This window comes from Triticum urartu, chromosome 6A (assembly GCF_056163025.1).
Source record: "Triticum urartu cultivar PI428250 chromosome 6A, HENAU_Tu73, whole genome shotgun sequence".
Classification (NCBI taxonomy): Eukaryota; Viridiplantae; Streptophyta; class Magnoliopsida; order Poales; family Poaceae; genus Triticum; species Triticum urartu.
In genome coordinates this window covers 253,217,598-253,233,852 of record NC_141878.1, presented here as the reverse complement: position 1 = coordinate 253,233,852, position 16,255 = coordinate 253,217,598, and the positions used below count along the sequence as shown (strand labels likewise).

General features: G+C 48.0%; 1 pseudogene; it reads left to right on the top strand.

Annotated features, from left to right (window-relative positions):
* The first annotated feature begins 7,439 nt into the window (after positions 1 to 7,439).
* LOC125516733 (uncharacterized) lies at positions 7,440 to 7,968 on the top strand (annotated as a pseudogene).
* Positions 7,969 to 16,255: the final 8,287 nt, after the last annotated feature.

Below are 16,255 nucleotides of genomic sequence, written 5' to 3'. Positions count from 1 at the left end.
TTGATATCATACACGTCAACACTGAAGAGCAATTGGCAGATATCTTCACCAAGCCCTTGGATGAGAAGAGATTTTGCAAGTTACGGTGTGAGCTAAATATCTTGGAATCCTCAAATGTCCTGTGATCAGGCACACATCCTAACACTTATGCATATTGATGACTTAGATGTGCAACACACGAAGTAAAGTATATCTTCAATCAATGAAGACATACATTCTAAGTGTGAATACATTAATGTGGAATTTGACTTCAGAGTGCCATGATAATTGTGCGCCGTGTCTGGGTCTAATACTTCCTATACGGTGGGTAACACCACCACCAAATTCTTCTGTTTGAAGTGTTTCACCCATGCGTTGCATTTTGCATTTGCTATGTCTTCACATTTGGTTTGACTTCAATCTCAACCTGTCTTCATGATTATCTTCACTATGTTGATTATATATATATATATATACTAGTGTTCTGTCCTCTACAGCTTTCACTTATAGCTATGTCTTCTTGTTGAATCTTTTGAACTAAGTGAATGTGATCGGACCCTAACCTCTCTATGCTTTCTATCTCAAACTCTATCTCTCCAAATCATATGCATTCTCTTGAAACTGTCGAATGTCTTCTCTGCGTCCTTGTCAGCAGAAGATACAGAGACAAACATTAAGTCCGCTTTCAATGCTAATTCCTTCACCTGAAACCCGGAGAAGTGGGAACGACCACCCGACAATCCAGGCGTGCATGGGAACATGGAACAACCTCCGATATGTTGCATGATGGCCACGTGTCCTTCAGATGTGAATCGCCAGGGGCACCTGTGTAATAACACTGTGCCGTCCATGTCCCTATATATACACGTCTCACCATAGTCATTATCCTTTCTTCCACTCTCGCACAAACCCTAGCGCCACCGCTAGCCCTCGAAGACACCGGCGACGAAGCTCTTAGCTGCCGCGACCTCTCCGACGCCGTCTTCACGCCAGCCGCGGACATTGTCTTCTCCGCCGTCGCTGTAGGTGTCCTCCATCGCCAAGTTAGGGCACGGACAATCGAACTGCTCGGCCTCCTCTTCCACTCCGTCTAGCAGTTCTTCGTGTGGTAAATAAAACTTCCTTTTTACGGCCCCTTTGATCCTATAGATTCGTCACTTTCTACCACAAACAGTTTCTGTGCACACAAGTTGGACCTATTTCATACTGCATCTCATAATATGCCTAGTATGTTCACTTATGCTTCACAAAGTAGTTAGATTCCTCACTTTTACTGATCCGTGGATTCGTACAAATCTGGAACCAACTCCTTATCTATGAGTGAATGTCTTCTCACGATTAGGTCAATGTCTTCTAAACTGATTTATCTTCAAAATCTTCTGAGAATGCATATGACCTCTTCCCCTTCCCTCGCACCTTAATGCTGTCACAGGTACATGTCCGTAGGAGAATCCCTTGGTTCTCATAGTCTGCATTCATTTGCAGAATTCTTACAGCATCATATAAATTCTCCCGAAGCTAGTTCCTGTTTGTCCAGCAAGCGAAAGCCTTTGAAGCCTTTGAACGTGTTGAAGCCATTCAGTTTGAAGTTCATGGCTGCAGAGAAATCAGTAAGGAAGGGTGGCAGACAGCGTCGTGGGGGAACGCCAAGAGATTTGCCTGATGACCTCTCAGAGCTTTACAAGACAGATCCTGAAGAGGATTACAATCAGCGCAAGACCCAAATCCAATGGATTCGAAGATATTGGGCAGAACAATGGTTCAAGTACCGGTTTGTGACCCAGGAATATGCTGAGAAAAATGTCATCAAGCGATCTTTGGGAGACATCCTATACAGAAATCTTCAACCCAGGTCCAGAGATGAAGCCACTGAACAAGGCTTCTATCCCTGCATGGTCCGTGGACCACAGCCTGCGAATGCTCACCCATTGTCATTGCTATGGTGTCGTGACGACAATCTGTTCAAACGCAACTTCCAATTTGCCAAGAATTCGTCTAAGCAAAACAAGAAGTCATTGGGACTAGATTTCAACCCTGGCCCTTCTGCTCCCCGTGCCGATGGCACCCGCGAAGCTGAACCCAATCTTGTTGGGCCCTTCTACAACTTGGAAGGTCTCATCACTCATATGATGGTTCAAGGGACAGCCGTGGATGAGCCTGCAGATGACGCTGAATCTGATGAAGCGCCTGCACCGCCGAAGCCACAGAAACTGAAGAAGCCTAAAGCTTCAATGCCTGCCTCAGCACCAAAAATCTCACGGGTGAAGCCACTGGCTAGTGCACCTCCTGAAGACAGTGTGCAGTCTGAAGATTTGTCACGCATCTCCAAGCCCTCGAGAGTCAAGATGCCTTTGCAACACACCAGCCAAGAACTGACTGCTGCTGCTATTCTGCGCAACGACGCCATTGATCTGTCCAACGATGAAGATCTTGTAGATGACGCTCTTGAGCAACTGATCAAGAGCAAAGAAGAAGCAGAAATCTTCAATGATTTGCCTCTCTTTGACGTGGCAATCATCCACAACTTCATTGATGAGTGGTTTGACATGCCCAACCTCAGCTTTGAAGATCTGCAACTTCCAATTGGCCTCAGTGTCGCCTTCCATGGCGCCATTGCTTCAGAGCTAGCTCTAGCTCAGCGCATCATTGAACTGAAGCAAAAGATCGACTTTGAGAAAGCTCAGTTCAAGAAGCACATGGCCAAGCTCAGTGTGCAAGAGGTCAAAAATTTCAGGATCATGCTGCACGAGTTCAAAGAAGCCTTTCTCAAGAAGCGTGAAGAAGCTCAAGGCTCTCATGAGTGCATGAAGAGCCTGGCTGACAAGTGTGTGCAAGCCTACAATGAGGCTGAGAAGCGCAAGGCCCTTGGTCGTCCTGGCATCGATCCCAGGATGGCTGCAAAGAAGAAGAAGAAGCCAGCTGTGGCCGAACCCGAAGCACCAAGGCAGGAAGCACATCCCATTGTCTTCCCAGCCAGCATGACTAGCTCAAAGCCAAAAGTCAGGTCAACCGCTTCAGAACTGAAGAAGACGAGGACTGCTGAGGCTGAAGCGAGAAAGAGGAAACATCCTGAAGCCTCTGATGCTGCTCCCTCCAAGAAGAAGCGCAAGACCAAGAAGGATCGGGCTGCTCCCACAGAGCCCTTAGTTGTTGAACCTATCTCCATGGTTCGCCCTGCAGCTGAACATCAAGAGCGCCAACTGATTGTCCATGAGCCTGCTTCCACGGAGGCTCATGAAGCTGAAGACATTCCAGCAGCTAATCCCACCGCTGCTGAAGACATTGGTCACCACGACAATGTTGAAGATGATGTAGTTCTTCCTAAGATCGAGCACAACTTGGTATCATCGCCTGTGCTTACGCACAGCGAACTCATCAGCATTGGTCGTCCTCTGACGCCAATTGCTCAGGATGCATCATGGGCTGATCACCCACAACAACAAGTCACACCACCCCGGCAAGAAGAAGAAGATGACTTTGAGGCCCAGCCAACTCCGTCTCCAGAGGCGTCGCCAGCGTTACGCAGGCTTCGCAAAGGACCAAGGTCTCAAGTCCCTCTTTCGAGTGTTCCAGAAGGAGAAGTGCCCCACCAATCTGTTGCACGTCAAGTGTTTCCAGATGCCACTCCTACTGTGAATGTCTCTGAGTCTGAGGCTAAAGCTGCTGGAGACATTCCGGCTGCATCAGCCGACGACACACAAGAAGAAGAACGTGTCCCTACTCCCCCCATTACTGAAGAAGCTGTTCTCGAGGAGAACGTGTCTGTGCCCGACCCTCCAGCTCATCAAGTGGAGGTTGAGAATCTTGAGGCTATCACCACCAACACAAATGAAGCCAACAACGTTGTCATGGCTGAAGCAAATGTGGAGCCTGCACCAACCAATGTGCCAGAAGTCAGTGAAGCCAATGATGCTACTGCTCCTGCGCCTGCTGCTGGTCCTCAGTTTGACTATCACGTTGAGCACAGGCCTCAGGTACAGAAGCCAATGCCAAGGTTGCCTAGGTCTCCAGGTCCTGCATCAGCACCCGAATCCTTTAATGTCAACGGCTTCAAAGCAGACAACACCTTCTTCAATAGCGCCAAGAACCCCTACTGAAGGGAAAGAATATCTTCTGATCGGTTCTGGAGCTATCCGTAGCGAAGTTATTACCCATGCATTCTGTACAATCAAGGTCACATTTTCTCTCATATGCGTCTTAACACTGAAGCCATAACTGGTCTGCCTTGCTTGGAAGAAGCTCTGGATTGCTTCAAAGAGTCTGGATTGTTGCCTTTCATCATCGACCAAGAGCACTGGAATGAAGAGTTGTTGCTCCAATTCTATGCCACTCTTCACATTCGTGGCTACAACAGAGATCCGAAGACTTGGGTCCTTGAGTGGATGACCGGCAATGTTCATCACGAAGCCAAAGCCTTTGATATCATTGAGCTCACTGGTCTGCCCACTCCTGGAGATCTTTATGAACCTAGTTGTCAGCTTCACAGTGCAGCTATGGAGAGCATCTTTCAGAAGCCTGAACCGAACATGAGTCAAATGCTTAGCATGATGAAGCCTTTGCCTCCAGATGCTGCATATCCAAAGGAGTTCTTTGTTGAAGATCTTGAGTATCTGCCACGCACTATCTATCACATTATCAGGCGAACTCTCTGGCCCATCAAAGGACATTCTCCACATGCAAAGCTAGAAGGTGCAATGAAGACTTTGGTCTTTTATATTCTTCACGGCAAATGCTTCAATGCACAAGACTTCTTCATCCGCCAACTTGCTGCATCAGGATCTGATCTTTTTGGCTTGAAGTTTTACGCTCCATGGATAATGCGGCTGATCAAACTACACTCAGCTGTCTCATATCAGCCCTCTGCTCGCAATCATCGGATCTTTCTGCCTGACGTTGATATGTCCATTGAAGCCATCTATCCACAGCCTGCCAAGGAGCCTCTTAGTCTTCAGAATGCTGAGCATCAAAGTTTCTCTCAAAACATTGAAGGAGTTGAAGCAGTCACTCGTGTTTATCCTCTGGCTGGCACTACACATGCACCTCATCGTGCCCTCACTGAAGCCACTGAAAGCACTATTGCCCAACGGCCCAAGAAGCGATCTCGTGTTCTCAATGACCGAGAGCTTCTGGTTGCCCTTCATCAGAAACAAGATAGGCATCATGACTGGCTGAAGTGCCAAATGCAAAGCCTCTTGGTAGATGTCAACCGCATTCACAATCTTTCCACCAAGAATGCCTTTGTTGCCCATGAAACCTGTCGGCGTACATGGAAAGGGCTGATGCTTATGTGTTCTGAAGATGATCTTCAAGAGGATGGCTTCTCTGAACGTTTCAAGTTTGACTCCACACCTCCAAGAAGGACTATACTGCGACGAACTCCGTCTCCTGAAGACTCTGAGTTCTCTTCCTCTGCGGCAACTGTGAATGCCAGAGTGATCGAGGATGAAGATGATGCCACTTCACCGCTCCCTACTTCTGCACGCATCGACACTGCCCCGAGTTCATCTGCACTGCCGAACAACACCGACGACCTTGCTGCTTCACCTACTCCTCATGGGAACGAGTAGATGCTCTATGTCTTCAAACCTTTTTGGTCCTTACTGACAAAAGGGGGAGAAGCATCTGAGTTTGATAGTCTTCAAGTGGGTCCATATGGGCGGTTGCTTTATGTTTTGCGTAGTGTTTACAACTCTCGTTTTGATACATTTGGTTCTTTGAGTGGTAACACTTAAACTTGATGGTCGTCTGCTACTTATTTGCTATTTTGTGATGCGATGATAAATTCTGCATGTGCGACGATAAATTCCGCACTTAGATCATTTTGCAGACGTCCATTTTTCATTATGCATGTCATTATCTTCACATACTTTTCATGCATGATGAATTGTCATCATAAGTTGAAGAGGATCTCCACAAGTACAACCTGCCATGTGCATTTGCATTCCAAAAGCAAATTACTTATATGCACATCTTCAGGGGGAGCCCTTGCAACTTATGAAGACAATTCCCTATCCTTTACAATTTCACATATTATATTCCCCATTGAAAACTTCAACTAGTTTGTCATCAATCACCAAAAAGGGGGAGATTGTAAGTGCATCTAGTGCCACCCCTAGTTGGTTTTGGAGTATTGACGACAAACCTAGTTGAGGGACTAATGTGTTTGTGAGAATTGCAGGATAACACAGGTAGAAGTCCCTCATTGATTCGGTTTTCCTACTAGAGATGACCCCCTAAAAATGTATGAAGACATTGAAGTCAAAGGTGGTATGTGAAGACATTCACATTGAAGACTATAACAAGAGAAGACATCGCGTGAAGACTATGGAGCGCGAAGACTTAGCAGTTTCGTCGTTCTGTGTTTTTCCTTGTTGAGTCATAGGAACCACCGCACTGTTAAGTGGGGTCCAAGAGAACCAGTCAGAATGACTGAAGTGATGCTTAACCAAAATCCTATGTCTTCGAGTGAAGACTATGAGAGCAAATCTTGTCCAGAGTTGGATAAGTCAGCTTTGCTTGTAGCCCAAGTAAAGTTGCCGTGTGTGTTTGAAATCTGACCATTGGAACACGTGTCAGTTCCTTAGTGACCCAGGGTCATTTCGGAAAAATCAGGTCGGGTTGCCTAGTGGCTATAAATAGCCCACCCCCTACAACCATAAACGGTTGGCTGCTTAGAGTTAAAGCACGGCTTTTGTCGTTTGAGAGCAACCCACCTCGAAGCCTTTGAGAGAGAATTCCTTGAGAGGATAAAGCCCTAACCACCCAGAGCCAAAGAGTGTTAGGCATCACTTAAGTCTTCCTGTCTGTGTGATCTGAAGACTTATTACACTTGAGGACTGTGAATCCTCCAGCCAGTTAGGCGTCGCATTCTGAGCATCCAAGAGTCATTGTGGATCGCTGGTGAACGAAGTCTGTGAAGGTTTGGAAGTCTACCTTGAAGACTTACCAGAGTAATTTGGCGAGGTCTGTGTGACCTTAGCTCAAGGGGAATACGGTGAGGACTAAGTGTCCTGAGCTGCGGTTCAGGACTAGGTGTCCGGGACTGTGTGTCCTCAGGTTTAAATACCTATCCGCCCTAACCAGACGTACAACTGTCACCGCAGTTGGAACTGGTCTACCAAACCTTTGTCTTCATCCCGAACACTGGTTCTATCCTTCCCATCTCTTTATTTATAGTTGGCTCTTGTGAAGTCAGTGCCTAATTGCATTATCCATTTGTCTTCACTATGTACCTAATCTTTACTACCTATCTGCTATTAGTCATTGTGCTTTCACTTCATCGAATATTTGACTATGGTCTGCCTAGTGTAGTCTACCTTCCGCTGCATGGTAATAGGTTCATTTCTATCATTTGTCTTCAAAACTTCCATGTTTTGAAGACTTTCCTAAAAATCGCCTATTCACCCCCCCTCTAGTCGATATAACGCATTTTCACCGCCGCCTCCGCATCCGCCTCCGCCATGCGTCCGCTCAACGATAAGGAGACCACGATGGTCTTCGAGAAGCTCTTCAAGTTCACCGGCCCCAACCTGAAGCACCTCTTGGAGCGGCCCTCCGTGGAGGGCCCTGACCCGGAGCCCGACCGCTACTGCCTCCGCCTCCACAAGAACCGCACCTTCTACGCCTCTGAATCGCTCGTCCGTCGCGCCTCGCCGAGGTCGGCATGCCCATCGGCAAGTTCACCCACGGCGGCGCCTTCCACCTCACTGTCTACATGCTCGACCTCCTCGCCGCCCACGCGCGCTGCCGCATATGGTTGAAGCCCGACACGGAGCGCTCGTTCCTCTTCGGCAACTCCGTGCCCAAGTCCGCGCTCGCGCGCATCACTGAGAACACCAAGTCGCGGTCATGTCCATGGCCGACATGCCGCTCGGGTTTGGGGTCGCCGCCAGGGGCGCGCAGGACTGCAGGAAGGCCAACACCAACGCCGTGGTGGTGCTCCACCAGTCCGACGCCGGCGAGTACCTCCGCAAGGAGGAGCTCGTGTGAGGTGAGGGTCGAGGCTTGGTTGTTCTTGTGTTTACTGATTGGACCATATGCGTGAATTTAGGGACCCGATATCTTACTACTATCTTGTTCGAGAGTTTCGGCATATGGCATATGAATGTACTGGATGATTAATTGAGTATGAGATGAGGCGATTGCAAATTTTCGGTGATAATTGGTCTTTTTATCACCCTTGAATGCACTAAATGGGAATTTTTGGATCATATTACTTACTGAATTGTGTGGAATGAGGTCCTAGTATGTCTGTAAATAAACCACAGAACCTGATTTGTACATAGATGAATTGGATTGAAGAAGTATGGTGCATCACTTAGGCTAATAGAACAACATAAATGGCCACTGTGATATTCAATTTGGAAGTTTGACATGTGGTCTTATGCTTGTTGCGGTGATGTGTTGAGTTACCTCAACCATCAAATCAAGGAAATGAATGCCGATCATCTGTTCCCTCTCGTGGTTGTGATCATCGATCATTTGTGCTTGCAATCAGTGTGCAGTTCGTCGACCATTCTGTATTCTGTAGTTTTCATACAGGGCAAGGCAAAGCGGATGTCTGATCACAGTAGAGTAGTTTTCTTTCCAGGTAGTTCTGATGGCTATAAATTTTGTCACGCCGTAGGTTATCAGTAAGCTACTGCATTGTATCATGTGAACTGTGAACTGAAAATTATGATGATGATACATTTCCTCTTGGAGCCCAAATTGTTCTTATGTTTGATCGACAAATCACTTACCAAGAAGCTAACCTGCTCATGAATTCCCTTGGTTTCATCACGCTTGAAGCCACGATGCTTTGGCAGCCATAGAGCTACGGTTAGACATAGTAAGATTCTTATTGACGAACATTCACCAGTACTCTTGGTACCATATGGGTAGTACTATTGGTTTAGTTTTTATGCGGTGACATGGCTCGCCATTGCCAGGACAAAATTATGACTGGATACATTGTCACTAGATTTGATCTTCAGTGATATGAAACATACAATTAGAATTCCAAGGTCAGGTTGTCAGTAGATTTGATCTTCAGTGATATGAAACATACAATTAGAATTCCAAGGTCAGGTTAGCAAAAGGAGATTAACTTTGTTCCATGGAGAATGCTCAGTGTGAGAAGAGCAATGTGACAGAGCAGAGCAAAATGACTGAAGGAGTGATGCAATGCCGTCCCCTGCCGGCGCACGCGAGCGGTCGCCGCCGTCTCGGACAGGCGGCGCCGTGATCGCTCATGGGACGACGATGGCGGCAGCAACCGACAAGGACAATATCGACGAGAGCCTCTTGGGGCGTGACGTGGCGCCACCTCGCTATAGTCGCTCGGGGGGCAGCTCTGCGGGTCCGATGTGCTGTGCTGCAGCGGGCAGGGACCCCATCCGCGGCCAGGCGCATGAAATAGGCAACATGGAGCTGCTCCGCCGCACGCTGCTCATGGTCACCGCCTTCCTGTCCATCACACTCCTCCGGCTCTGCGTTGACACCGTGCTCCTCGTCTAGCAGCCTGACATCGCAGTGGTGGCGAGGCGGTACGTGGTGTGCCTTCTCCCCCACATCGCCGTCGTCTCCTTCCTCGGCCCGCAGGGGTGCGCACGGCCAGCGTCTTCTCCATCCTTAGTGGCATCTGGGCGGCGCCGTGGGCGGGCTACTGATGTTGGCATCGCGGCAGCAGTGACCTCACCTCAACACCACAACACGGAGGTGCAGTGCGGCATGGGGAAGCCAATGAACATGATGGCGGCGCTGGAGGTGCACTTCCCTCGGCTTCCTGCTGCTTCTGTTGACAATTAATCCCCAAATCCTCTCCTGGCAGCGCGACCTCCCGCTCCCACATGCGGCGTGATACGTCTCCGTCGTATCTACTTTTCCAAACATTTTTGCCCTTGTTTTGGACTCTAACTTGCATGATTTGAATGGAACTAACCCAGACTGATGCTGTTTTCAGTAGAATTGCCATGGTGTTATTTATGTGCAGAAACAAAAGTTCTCGGAATGACCTGAAACTCCACGGAGCATATTTTTGGAAATAATAAAAAATCCTGGCAAAAGATCAAGACCAGGGGCCCACACCCTAGCCACGAGGGTGGGGGGCGCGCTTGCCCCCCTGGGCGCGCCCCCCTACCTCGTGGCCCCCTGGAGCTCCTCCGACCTCAACTCCAACTCTATATATTCACTTTTAGGGAGAAAAAATAAGAGAGAAGGATTCATCGCGTTTTACGATACGGAGCCGCCGCCAAGCCCTAAAACCTCTCGGGAGGGCTGATCTGGAGTCCGTTCGGGGCTCCGGAGAGGGGAATCCGTCGCCATCGTCATCATCAACCATCCTCCATCACCAATTTCATGATGCTCACCGCCGTGCATGAGTAATTCCATCGTAGGCTTGCTGGACGGTGATGTGTTGGATGAGATTTATCATGTAATCGAGTTAGTTTTGTTAGGGTTTGATCCCTAGTATCCACTATGTTCTGAGATTGATGTTGCTATGACTTTGCTATGCTTAATGCTTGTCACTAGGGCCCGAGTGCCATGATTTAAGATCTCAACCTATTATGTTTTCATGAATATATGTGAGTTCTTGATCCTATCTTGCAAGTCTATAGTCGCCTACTATGTATTATGATCCGGCAACCCCGAAGTGACAATAATCGGGAACACTCCTGGTGATGACCATAGTTTGAGGACTTCATGTATTCACAATGTGTTAATGCTTTGGTCCGGTACTCTATTAAAAGGAGGCCTTAATATCCCTTAGTTTCCGCTAGGACCCCGCTGCCACGGGAGTGTAGGACAAAAGATGTCATGCAAGTTCTTTTCCATAAGCACGTATGACTATATTCGGAATACATGCCTACATTACATTGATGAATTGGAGCTAGTTCTGTGTCACCCTAGGTTATGACTGTTACATGATGAACCACATCCAGCATAATTCTCTATCAGCGATCCATTGCCTACGAGCTTTCCATATATTGTTCTTCGCTTATTTACTTTTCCGTTGCTATTTCTATCATCACTACAAAATACCAAAAACATTACTTTTGTTATCATTACCTTTTGCTACCGTTACCACTAATATCATATTACTTTGCTACTAAATACTTTGCTACAGATATTAAGTTTCCAGGTCTGATTGAATTGACAACTCAGCTGCTAATACTTGAGAATATTCTTTAGCTCCCCTTGTATCGAATCGATAAATTTGGGTTGAATACTCTACCCTTGAAAACTGTTGCGATCCCCTATACTTGTGGGTTATCACGGTGGCCGGCAGGATGGACGTGGGGTTGGGGGCGGCGCCGAGCACACACTCGCACTGCACTGTGAGCGAGGAACAAGGGAGCGAGAGGGATCCGGCAGGGGGATTGATTTATCTATGGCAATTTTACAAAACAAACCCTGGTTCCACGCGTATTTGATTTGGTCCGACCAGGTGGTGATGACTTGGCAGTCAGCGCACGTGTGGACACCCTGTCAGCTGCCAAATCAGCAAATACATATAGCAAATCATACAATGGACCATAGATGACCTTCTAGAGCAAGTTTGGTGACTGTATGTCGGGTATTTGTAACCACAGGGACTAAAGCTGGTGCCAGCGCAAGTAATAGGACCTATAGTGAATTTTTTTCTTGTTTTTTTGCATTGGATGTAGCCACCCCACATGCTAAAGCCCAGCATAGCTCTGTCCAGAACATACTTTATGTGTGTGTAATCTTTCTTCTGTATATTCTTCGATGGGTCCAAATATAGAGTGCGGGAGTAACGTGGGTAAAGAACGATGAGAACCGCACGACACCCCCCACTGCGCAAAATACATGATCAAGTTAGCCTCGATGCATGCAAACTAGTTATTGAAATGCACGAAAGGATGTATGTGTTATAGTGCTATCCATGGATGACTTACCCGGGATGATAAGGTAGGAGAATCGTTTCTTTGTCCTTATTGCTGACCAAGAATTCTTTGATGTACTGACTCGCATATTGACGGTTGGTGTCGTCGATTGACAAGAAGCCATCATGCATGTAGTATGGGTCCGTGACCGCAAGACCGGTGACTTGCTCTCTCCTGACGATGTAGTTCATGTGCAGTGCATACAGGTGGGAGAACATAAAATCAAGTGTCCTCATTTGGAACATCTAGAAGATGTAATCAAATCGCAGGAAGAAGAGGTTCGTGGGGCATGTGTGGACGTACATCTTGCAACTGCTCGGCACATGAACCTTATAAAGTGGGTATCCTGGATCATCTGAGGCGAGGAGGCTTCTCTCTGTCGAAAGCACATGGTCATGGAGTCTCCTGAAATTCCCTGTTATGGCAGTTAGTGCATTCGCCGGTACCATTGACTCTCCCGCAACATGGATTAATGGCACATGTTTCATCGGTACACTGTCAACCTTGGTTGAAGGCGGCTGGCTGCTAGAACCAACATTGCCAACTTTATTGGATTTTTTTCACCGTCGGTCTCTTCCTCTGCTTCTTCTTGGTGGGCTCAGGTGCTGGTGGGTCTGTCAGACCCTCCCTGAGCACCACCCCTAGTGTTGTCAGGCTCAACATTGGATGACTCTGGCTAATTAGTTGAGCTTGGGTGGAACTGGCATCTGGAGGCGTGTCCTGCGAGGATTGCATGAACAAAGACTTCTTGCACTCCCGAGGACGTTCCGGCTCAGGTACATACATCTCATATTCATATGGTTGACTCATTGTTACTTCGTTGTCAAAGCCGGTATTGAGATACTGGAGAGGGTCATCGACCTCCTCCATGTCATGATCCATATCCTCTTCCATGGGGCAGATGGCATCATCTGCCGGAAAGGTTGGCCCTCCTTCCTTGTCTCTCTCGATCTCAGCAAGAGCATAGACGATGGTTGTACTTGTGTAGGTGGGGCTGTGGTCATACCTTCCTGAGGTCCCGTTGGTGTGCTCCCGGCCACCTCGACACGAAGAAGATTTTTCGGCCATAGGATCGGCCAATTTTTGCATTGGCCAAGCTACGTGGGGGTCTCATCATACTCTCCATCGGTTTGTATCGGATGAGGGAAACCCTCGTAGCCCTCTTTCACACTGGCCATGGAGACCCTTAAGGCGTTATTAGGCATCTATCGGTGGTGGAACAATCGATCCTCGGGCTTCACTATAGTACCCTTCCCCACATCAACCAACCCGCCCTTCATGTGGTAAAGGAGGGTGCACGGAGTGGAGTCGGCCTACAAAGACATATACGTGCGGCGTCAGAGATCCAAAAAGAATGGCAACTGAAGATTAATTAATTAGTTGAGTTGATGAGAGTGCGACGCGTATTTACCGTGAGGGCATCGAGCTCAGCCAGTGTCGATGGCCCGACATTCATGCCAGAGACAGAGCTGGGTTGCTGTGAGAGCTGGGTGCAGGAGCAGGTGCTGGAGTAGGTGCGGGTGCGGTTGGCATACTAGGTACGGGTATGGTTGCGGTGTTCATTGAGTTGCCCCCGGTGAAGCTGGGCATGGGAAAGTCAGTTGGTGGCGCGTTTGGATTTTGTTGCACCCAGTTGACCACAGTTGGAATCAAGCTTGTAAAGGCAACCACTATATCATTTCTATAGGCAGCTACCGCTTCCCGGATTACCTCAACTTTGGTCTTAGCTTTTGTTTTCTCCATCGCCGGCACTACCTTCTCGTTGATAGTCACTTGACTGAACTTCTTTTTCTATCGTCTAGCCTCGGGGTCCTCGTTATAATAGTACTTCCACGTGGCACCGTCCCTGGTGCCGTGCACACATCCATATTGTGGCCGCTGGCCTGGCAGGTGTCCCATCATTATGTTCTGGTCTGGTTGAAAGGAGTGTCCCACTTGTACTTCACCAATGGCTGAGTCGACGGATTCGACGAGTCGCTTTCGGCCGCAAGCTTGTGTTGCTCTCTCTGCAAAATGGAGCATGAATCGTTTACGAATGCGAGTAGAATGTAGTAGACTTCATTGATCAGAAGCTAATATGTAAGGTGGTAGAAGGATAATTACCAGTAATATCATGAATTTCCTAGTCGGCCCATCGGTGCAAAAAATCATTTTTGGGGTCCCACAAGAATCGGGCCCTGATGAAGTCGTGCTCCTACTGGTCGGTGAACTCAGCCAATGGGTCTGGGATCCCCTGACGTTCACGTTCTGCGTCCTCCTTAGCCCACACGGGCCTTTTTCCCATGTAACCACGACTTCCAAGGCGGTGGTTCCCCATGTTCTTTGCCTGCAGCTGCTTGCCTCTCTCCGACCTGGCCTTGGCAGCTTCTTCATTGCAAGTCTCCTTGAACTTTTCAAAGTCCTCTATCATAATTTTCGGATTGTCTCCAACAATCTCGGCATAGGTTTCATGGTCTACTTCAATCGCCTTTTTCACCCTAGTTTTCCAAACGCTGAAAGTGTTGATGAACTTCCCTAGGGCTTTGTTGTTGATTTCTTTCATGGCATCATCATCCCATGGGTCGACATCGTCATTCTGACCGGGAAACAGGAATCTTGCGTGCAACCTAGTTAGGAGCAGATTCTTCAAATGTTCATTCTTCTGTATTTTCGTGGTGTTGATGTTAGCGGTATCCCGTAGGATGCATGCTAGCTGGTTGCTGTAACACGCTACCACTTCCCACGGAACTATTGGCTCGAACTCGCTGGGGTGCACCGCCATGACCACCAGTCTTCTGGTGCCGAGCTCATTTTGGCGTCGTGTCCTCTTTTCCTTCTTTCCTTCACTGGCTTGGGAGGTCCCACCTTCTATGCTGTAGTTAGCAACATCATCAGCACCAGTCTCAGTGCCGGTGTCGTTGGTGGCATTAGTGTCGGCGTCGGCGCCACCACCATCATCGTCCGTCATGACAAGGGGGTCCTGACACCCAGCTTGCTGTCTCTCTTGATCCACCAGAAAGTCGAGGTAGGAGTGTGCTCGCCCTAGTTGGGACTGAGAGCCTCCGGCCTCATCGGTGTCGGTCATGTTTCCTAGGGTTCAATGTCGTAGTCATTTAATTGTCGAGCTTTATATAATAAAGTGAATAATGACAAAAGGGTGACATTTGTTTTTCCTGAATGTCGTTTCATTCCCGTCGCGACAAATCTCGAGCCCTCAATATGTCCAACTTTCTAGCACAAGTCATGCCGAAATTCGTGGAAAATTTCGGCATGACCTTTGCTAGAAAGTGCACATATAGAGCGCCTGAAATTTGCCGGAATGGAAACGAATCAAAATTTCCGGAAAAACATAGGTCACTCGCAATCGTATGCTCACTATCATTCTATAGTATCAAAACATTTCTGGCAAACAACCAAAGTCTGGCACAACTACAACAGCACAACAATATAGGATGCTCACTATAGCAACACAACAACAACATGCACATGTACTCTCCTCAAGCATCTCCATGGACAGAGCTCTATATAGTGTGGGTTTTGGGATGCTCACTATCTGCTTGTAGAGGATGCGAGTGTGGTGTCAATGATCTTCGAGCAGTGTCGTCGAGCGGCACGTCGGTGATCTACCTGTGCGTCAAGCATTCACAAGATCAATTATTGTAGACACACAAGATAAATTGTGGACCTACAATCTTCCTAATAAAATGCTCATTTTCATTTTATTTACTCTATCAACAAACTAAACACTCATTTTCATTTACTCTAGCAACAAAATCCAAATGGATAGCAACAATATGAATCATGAACCAATCTGTCGTTGCATTTCATTTTGACAGCAAGCATTTGAACACTCTAACAATAGGCATTTTAATAGCAATATGAACACCCTAACAACAGACATTTGAACACTCTAACAACAGACATTTTAACACTCTAACAACATGCATTTTAACATGCATTTCAGAGAGCAAAGAGACCAAATTTGGTCAGCAAGCATTTGGACACCCCATGGATCAACATTTGGATAGCAAGCATTTGAAAAAAACAAGCATATGAAGTGGGAGGGAATTGGCACACCTCGGAGTTGGGATCGAGGTCGGCGTCGCCGAGGCAGAGGGGGTGCGTCCTTCTCCTCCTCGTAGATCTGCAAAGAGAGACCAAATTTGGTCAGAGAGAGAGAGACAGAGACCTGCCGGCGGAGAGAAGATGGCGCCGGCCTATGGAGGGGACTGCTCGGGGGAGGGGCGGCACGGGGGGAGGGGCCGGGCCGGGGTGGACCTAGCGCATGGGGCAGCATGGGTGGAGGGAGCGTCGGAGTGGCCAGTGGCCAGCATCGGGGTTGGGTGGGGCACGCATCGACGACGGTGTGGGAGGGAGCGGCGTCGGTGGTGGCCAGTGGCCGGCATCGG